The following is an 8,669-nucleotide window of genomic DNA, read 5'->3' on the forward strand; positions in this document are numbered from 1 at the left end:
CCTGAAAAAGAGAAGTTTTAGAGAAAAGCTGAGAAAAATGTGATTGGCAACAGTCTTTAAAAGCTTGAAAGAAGATCTGTGATGTAAAAGAAGGATTAGACTTATTTGTCTCAGACTTAGAGGGGTAAGCAAAGACCAAATAATAGATATTATATAAAGGATGATTTCAGCTCAATTTAAAAAAAAGATTTCTAACAATTAAAATTGTCCAAAAATGGAATGTCCTGGCTCAAAAGCTTTCCCATTTGTTAAGTTTTTAAGCCAAGGAAGGTTAACCTTTTATCAAGATATCAGAGCTATGTCTGACCATTTGGATAAAAAGGAAGGGGAAAAAAAAGAAAGCGAGTATTTATTAAATTCCTCTTTTTATATAGCAAGTATTGTGCTGTGATTAAAATTATTATCTCATTTGATATTCACATTTAGCCTAAGGAGGAGATAGGTGTGCTACTTATCCTCATTTTATACATGTGTGAACTGAGACAGAGAAATTAAATGACTTGAGTTCAAGGTCACATAGCTAATAAGCATCTGAGGTCACATTTGAACTTTAGGCTCAGTGTTCTATCTGTAGCATCATGTAGCTGCCTTAGGCTGGGCTAGGATAGGACCACACCTTTTGAGATCTCTTCGAATTTTGAGATTCTAGAAGGAGTTTGAAAAATGGTATAAAACAACTGAGTTTGATTAAAAAAAAAAGATGCTAGATTTGGGGTCAATAGACTAAGTTTTGAATAAGAAGCTCTTCTACTTTGTAAACAGATGATTTAAGGTGAATTATTTCCCTATTCTGAACCTCAGTTACCTTCTTTGTAAAATGAGGGCATTAAATGAGCAGATCTCAAGAATGCATTTGAGATTTAATTCTATGATAATATGGTCCCATTTCTTATGTCTTGTTTTTCACATCACTTTTGCTCTAAAGTATTAGAATCTTTTTACCTTAAAAATTGTATGTCCTACTTGAGCACATAGTTAACTCTCCATTTTACTGCTAACATCTTATACAGTCCTATCAGAGCTTTCTAAATTATATCTCCCTTAGGATCTTCATCTGCTGACTAAGAAGGCCCAAAGGTCCAATAGTTTATCCATAGTCTTACATTTGGGCTTTCAAACATGGGAGATTGAAAAGAAATTCACCCTTACTTCCTAACTTCCTTCCCAAAGCTAACTATTCTGCTTTCTTGACTCCTTTGTCTATAAAATTCAACAAATGCATAAAATGCTTAGGGAAGAAAATGCTCTGAGAAACTGTGAGCATGGGGAGGGTCAAAGGGTTAGCTAAATATGAAATCAACCAAATACTTTCCACATATTTCTGGAGAGACATGCAAAGGAACTGATGATAGGCTTTCTTGTTCTATAGTCCCTTGCTTTCTGTTAGCAGCTATAGGATTAATTACATTATAATGCACTCCAGAGCTTTAGTTTATGCCATTGTGTCAAAAGTAACATGCATTACAGAACAGGATTTCTTAAACTTTTTCCACTTGCAATGACTTTTGGCCCATGAAATCTTTACATGACCCCGGGTATAGATACATATTTATATAGATATATAAAAGTATACAAATCAAACTTTTATTGATAATAAATCATAATTTTACTCCCCCCCCCATTCAGTTACAAGATCCCATATGGAGCTGTGAACCACAATTGAAGAAGCTGAGCTTCAGAGAATGAAATGTGAATCTCCCAGAATTGCTCAAGTATTTCTTGGGTTATATCATTTCTTAATAACTAGCCATCAGTCATCTAAGAACAACTTTACAACATTTTACAAGAGAGCATGAAGAGATGAATGAAAAAAATTTGTAACTCTATTAAATGTCAAGAATTTTAAAAATCCCATCGTTATTTCCTTAAAGAAACTTACTTTCTAATAGTTAGAGACTATTAGAATGGTGTGTGTGTGTGTGTGTGTGTGTGTGTGTGTGTGTGTGTGTGTATGTGTGTGTATGCAAGTGTTTATGCAGCTAGATGGCTCAGTGTATAAAGTTTTCATCAGGCTTGGAGTCAGGAACACCCAAATTCAAATTTGGTTTCAGATATATTTTAACTGTGTGATATGAGCAAGTCCCTTAAATTCCATTTGTCTTAGTTACACCTCTGTAAAATGGAACTAATAATAGTTTCTGCCCTCCCATGACTTCATATGAGTATCATATGAAATAATAATTGTAAAGCACTTAGCACAGTACTGGAAACATACTAAGTACCATATAAATGCTTATTTCCTTGATACACATTAGTAATTTTACTCTTTCCATATTCAAATGTCTTTTAAAATTTGGTAATACAAAATTATAAAAATATGAACACTTATGTAAAGGGTGACAGAAAAGGGAATTATATATAAAATGATGATGTACTTAAAATATATATGTATATAATATTAATTAACATAATAGAGGCACCAATAGTGCTTTGTTTGCCTTGGTACTTTTCTCCTTTCTTTTTGATATCACTCACTATCTCTGTTAGGCAATTCTTCTCCTCTCTACCAGGAAAAGAAATAACAAAGAAATTTGGTAAAAGAAAAATAATTTGTGTTGTATTCATCTGAAAATACCTCTCATTCTGCAACCCCAGTCAACTACTTCCCTACATATGTTCCATTATTTGTGTTCTAGAATGAAAATTGTATGTTATTTTAATCAGAGTTCTTAATTCTTTCAAAGCTTTTTTCTTTTACAATATTGTGACCCTTACATAAATATTATACTGATATTTCTCTCTTCATTCTACATCAGTTCACAAAATTTTTCCCAGACTCTTTTGAATATCTTCAAATTTTTTGGTTTCCACCTTTTATAGGAGGAGAAAAAGAACAATGGTTTTGAAACAAAAAAAAAAAAAGAAGGGGAAAAGTTTTTATGAAAGATTTGAAAGGATGTAACGTAATGAAATGCCAATGGTTGAATCTGGTAAAAAGTGGGGGAAATTAAAAAAAAAAATCTTTAAGATCAGATTCCAGGTCCAGATTGCAGATTTATAGGGAAATAGAGGTATGGCTGTGGAATAAGTTAGATAAAGGAAATTAATTTAGGTGAGATTGATAAATGATGATGATTGGCTTTAAACTTTTCAAACCAGTGCTTGGAATTAAGGTGTAAACATCTGTAAGTAGTTCAAAGAAACAAAGTTGAAAATCTCAGTGATTAAGGACTGTAGAAGAAATGTTGTTCATATTTCTGCTGTAGCTAAATGGTTATCTATGTTTCAAGTAATTCACTTCTTGAAGAGAAGGTCAAGAGACTGAAAAAATGCCTCTCTACACTCCACATTCCCCTTTTAAGGGAAGTGTTCTTTCTTCATTTTTATTAAAGTTTTTTATTGACAAAACATATGCATGGGTAATTTTTTAACAATGACACTTGCAAAACTTTCTGTTCTAAATTTTCCCCTCCTTCCCCCCACCTCATCCCCTAGATGTCAGGCAGTCCAATATATGTTAAACATGTTAAAATATATTTTAAATCCAATATATGTATACATATTTATACAGTTATCTTGCTACACAAGAAAAATCAGATCAGGAAGGAAGGAAAAAAACTTCAAGAACCAGCAAGAATAGTATGCTTCTCCAGATCTCCAACCCTCTACAGATGGGCATCCATTCAGTTTTCAGTTTCTAGAAGGGAAGTGTTCTTAAAGGATACAAAAACAAAACTTCAACGGGAGAAAAAATGAATCTGAGGCAAACTTTGAATGATGCAGAATAAAAGATAAGAAAAGAAAGTGGAGGGAAATTATACAATTCAAGCTTATAAATAGTTTTCAGGTTCTTCTCAAAGAGGACATTGCTAGATACTATGAGGAAGAAAATACTGTTGATTCTTAAGAGATTCATGTAGTTGATCCACAAAAACTATTAGGTAATATTTCTGTAAGGGTCAGAAGAAGAAAGTACTAGGAATAATTGGTGATTTCTTCTTCATTGTTTTCCACTGAAGCCAAAATATACAGAAGAAAAAAAAATTAGTAACTGGCTTAAACCTGTTACTGGAGACTGGAATTTCTATATCTAAACTATGACTTAAAAAAACAAATAGAGTTGATTGATTACTCTTCACAGATGAAGTAAATGCTGCATGTACTGAAACTGTCCTATAATCACCAATATTGGGGAAGCTGAAACTGGCAGATGGCTTGAGATAGATAATATTTTGAGCTCTAATGGGCTAAGCTGAATGTGTAACTACACTAAATTATGTGGTTTTATGGCCACTAGATTCCATAAGAAGGGTTGAACCAACACAACTTGGAAACGGAGCAAATCAAAGCTTTCACAGTAGTCATGTAACTAGATAGTGGATAGCTCTTGTGCTTCCAATTTGGGTGAGATAAACAATCAATCTTAAATCAGTAATGTGGTACATCAACAAAGGTCAGTCAAAATATATTTGCCATCTGTCTTCTAAATCTAATTAAGAGGGTTTTAAGCCAAAAATGACCGGGAAAAGAGAGGGTAGACAATGTACATCTTTTGTTAAATATGTAAGAGTAGTCACACAAGTTTCCAAGAAATCCAGATAGCTGAGACTCCTAAATATAGGTGACAAAATCCAAAAATGTACTAGTGAAAAAATCCACAACCTCAAATGTCTTTACATAAATAACAAAAATAAAAAAGTTTAATTGGCAAAAAAGTTTACATTTTATGTAAGAGGGCTTAATGCAAAGAAGTAAATTTGATCTCATAGTTGTCACTAGTTTTTCCAGTTTTTCTAGTAGCTTTTCTATAATAAAGATGTTTTATGCAAGTAATTGAGTTCTCTGGGTTTATTAAAAAAAAAAAAACAACACTATGCTACTGTAAGTCATTTAACTAATCTGCTCACTGATTGACTTCTTTAAATTTTAACCAGCTCCAAAAAGTTTAACCAGCACCAAATTGTGGTACAGTTTAAGGTGTAGTACTATTAAGATCTGTTCTTTATTCTCCCCAAGATTCTTGACCTTTTGTTCATCCAGATGAAATCCTTTTTTCCTAGCTGTACTAACATAATCCTCAGATATTCTGATTAAGAAGTAAATTGACTTAGATGTTATAATTATCTCTTCTACATTACAGTGCCTAGGATTTGAGGTGCCCCCCATTAGGAAAATATGCATTAAAATTTAGCTTTCCCTTCATATTAGAGAAGGATGATTATTTTTTCCTTTATGGAGTTTTATAGTATTCTATTGTAAAATTTGGGTTATGCATTTCTAAGTTTCTAATTTTTTTCTGTATTTTCTGCTGGCCTTTGCATGACTTCTGTAGCTTCCACAAAACTACCAAAAAAATTTCCCATTCATGCTGACCTGAAATATATTGAAACTTGAATGGGGAAAGTTGCAATGTGAAAGGCTTATATGAATCACAATTAATTGTTATCTAATTATTTGTGTCTATATTTTTCCATAGTCTTTTACAATTGTATTCTAATACTTTTTGCATGTAACTTGTTATAAAAATTCTCAAACATTTATGCATTCTGTAGTAATTTTGAATGGCATTTATCTTGTTGATTCCTGTTTTGTGTTGTTCATAATATGCAGAAATTTTTAATGTCTTAGAAAGATTTATTTTAGATCCTATTTGCGGAAATTTTGTTTGTTTTTTTTAATTAATTTTTAGTTTACTCCTTCAGATTATCCATAAGGATCATCAAATTATTACAAGCAAAAAACCTGATCCAATCATTCTAAGAACACTTTGGAACTATAGTTCCCTATAGAGGGCTGAAACACTTGAGTCATTGCACTTAGGCCAGGTCAAGCACTTAGGGCTAATTACTGATTGGATAATACTCTATGGGCATATGCTTGGAAAATAGCCCTTCCCACTATCCTGTGCTAGCTCAATAATTCGTGTATATAGAGGATTGTAGGAGGGAGTAGGGGGTGGAGTAAGATGAGCCAGAGACACATTTTGGCGGTAGAGGAGGGAGGGAGAAGGCGATAGGGGAGATTCTGCTTCCATCCTGTTCAATCCTGCATCTAAAGACCAAGAATAAAGACTAAGGACTTTTGCTTATCCTGACTCTGGCTGATTCTGGGGTGTCCTGGGTGCTAGAGTGGTTGTAACAATACCCAAAGAACTATCAAACTCTGCATACCCTTTGATTGAAGAATACTACTACTGAGGCTATATCTAAAAGTATCATGAAAATGGAAAAGGGACACATACACAAAATATTTATCATAGCTTTTTTGTGGTGTCAAAAATTAGAAATTGAGGGGACATATCAATTGAAGGGTGGTTGAATAAGCCAGGGTAAAAATACTATTATTTTATAACAAATGATGAGCATGTGAACTTCAGGAAAAAAAAAAGACATGAAAGATATGGACTGATGAAAAATGCAATGACTAGATTGGAGATAATATTGTATACAATAACAGCAACGTTGTATGATTTAGCTCCTCTCAATAATACAATGATCCAAGACATTCCAAAAAACTCCTAATGGAAAATGCTATTTATATACAGAAAAAGAGCTGATGGACTCTGAATGCAGATTGAAGCATACCAGTGTTTTGTTTCTTCCAAACTTTTCATTCTGCTTCTTTTTTCACAACATGAATAATATGGAAATGTGATTTACATGATTGCACATATATAACTTATATCAGATTGTCTAGCATTTTAGGAAGAAGAGAGAAAGAAGAATCCAGAACTCAAAATTTTGCAAAAATTAATGTTAAAATTTGTCTTTATATTCAATTGGAAAAAAAAAATCTTATCTAACACCCTATACAAGTTAAGGTCAAAATGAGTTCATGATTTAAACATAAAGAGTGATATTATAAGTAAATTAGAAGAACAATCTATAGAGAAGTAAGGAATTTGTGGCCAAAGAAGAACTACAGCACATTATGATATGCAAAATGAATAATTTTGATTATATTAAGTTAAAAATTTTTGTACAAACACAACCAATGCAGACAAGATTAGAAGGGAAGCAGAGAACTTGGGAAAGTGTACATCCAAGATAAAGACCTCATTTCTAAAATATATAGAGTTGACTCAAATGTATAAGATTACAAATCATTTGTCAATTGATAAATATTCAAAGTATATGAACAATTTTCAGATGAAGAAATTGAAACCATTTCTAGTCATAAAAAAAAACACTCTAAATCACTATTGATCAGAGAAATACAAATTAAGATAATTCTGATGAACCACCTCATACCTCTCAGATTGGCTAAGATAACAGGAAAAGGTAATGGTAAATGTTGGAGGGGATGTAGGAAAACTGGGATACATACATTGTTGGCAGAGTTATGAACTGATCCAATTAGGAGAGCAATATGGAACTATTTCCAAGGGGTTATCAAACTGTGCATGCCCTTTGATCCAGCAGTGACTCTACTGGCCCTGTATGCCAAAGAAATCATAGAGAAGGAAAAAAGGACTCATATATGTAGTAGCAAAAACTGGAAACTGAATGGATAATCATTAGTTGGAGCATAGATGAATAAGCTATAGTATATGAATGTTGTGGAATATTATTTTTCTATAAGAAATGATCAGCAAGATGATTTCAGAAAAGCCCATAGAGATTTACATGAATTGATACTAAGTGAAGTGAGTAGAATGAAGAGAACATTGTACACAGTAACAACAAAATTATGTGATAATCAATTCTGATTGCTGTCATTCTTTTCAATAATAAGGTAATTCAGGACAATTCCAATATAATTGGGATGGAGAAACCTATCTGCTTCCAGAAAGAGTTATGGGGACTGAATATGTATCACAACATAGTATTTTCATCTTTTTTTTTCTTATTGTTTTCTCTCTCTTTTTTTATCCTTTTTTATCTGATTTTTCTTGTGCAGCATGATAATTGTGGAAATATAAATAGAAGAATTATGTTTAATATATATTGGATTACTTGCTACCAAAGAGAGAGGATAGGAATAAGGAAGGGAAAAAAAATTTCGGACATAAGGTTTTGCAAGTGTGAATGTTGAAAACTATCTTTGCACATATTTTGAAAATAAAAAAAACTATTTAAAAAAAAGAATCTATTAAAATCATACACAAAATTAATAGTTTTGATTTCTCTTTTCTCATTTGTTCTCTCAATTTTTATTACTATAGATGGCATTTCTAGAATTATGCTAAATAGTAGTTATGATAATGGATATCCCTTATACTGCAACATATCCAACATATAAAGGACTGCTTGCCATCTAGGGGAGGGGGTGGAGGGAGGGAGGGAAAAAAAAATCGGAACAGAAACGAGTGTCAATATAAAGTAATTATTAAATAAAAATTAAAAAAAAAAGATAATGGATATCCTTGCTTTGTCCTGATCATATTGGAAATAGCTCTTTTGCATTATGAATAACTTTGGCTCAAAGCTTTAGATAAATAATATTTATAATAATAATGAAAGGATCACTAGTTCCTATGCTTTCTAGTTTTATTAATAGATGAGTGTTGGATTTGTTCAGGATCTGTTTTTATTAATATCATCTCTGATGTTTATAATTTTCCTTAAGTTGAAACTATATTTCTGCTATAAACCCAAACTGGTCATCTCTTTAATATATTACGATAGCCTCTGCTAAAATTGAATTTACTATTGTGCTTCAGTGCAGATTAGGGATATTAGTTTATTTTCTTCTTTTAAGGTCATTTTTCTCTGGATATCCCCTATTTG

Source organism: Antechinus flavipes, chromosome 5 (genome assembly GCF_016432865.1).
Source record: "Antechinus flavipes isolate AdamAnt ecotype Samford, QLD, Australia chromosome 5, AdamAnt_v2, whole genome shotgun sequence".
NCBI classification, from domain to species: Eukaryota; Metazoa; Chordata; class Mammalia; order Dasyuromorphia; family Dasyuridae; genus Antechinus; species Antechinus flavipes.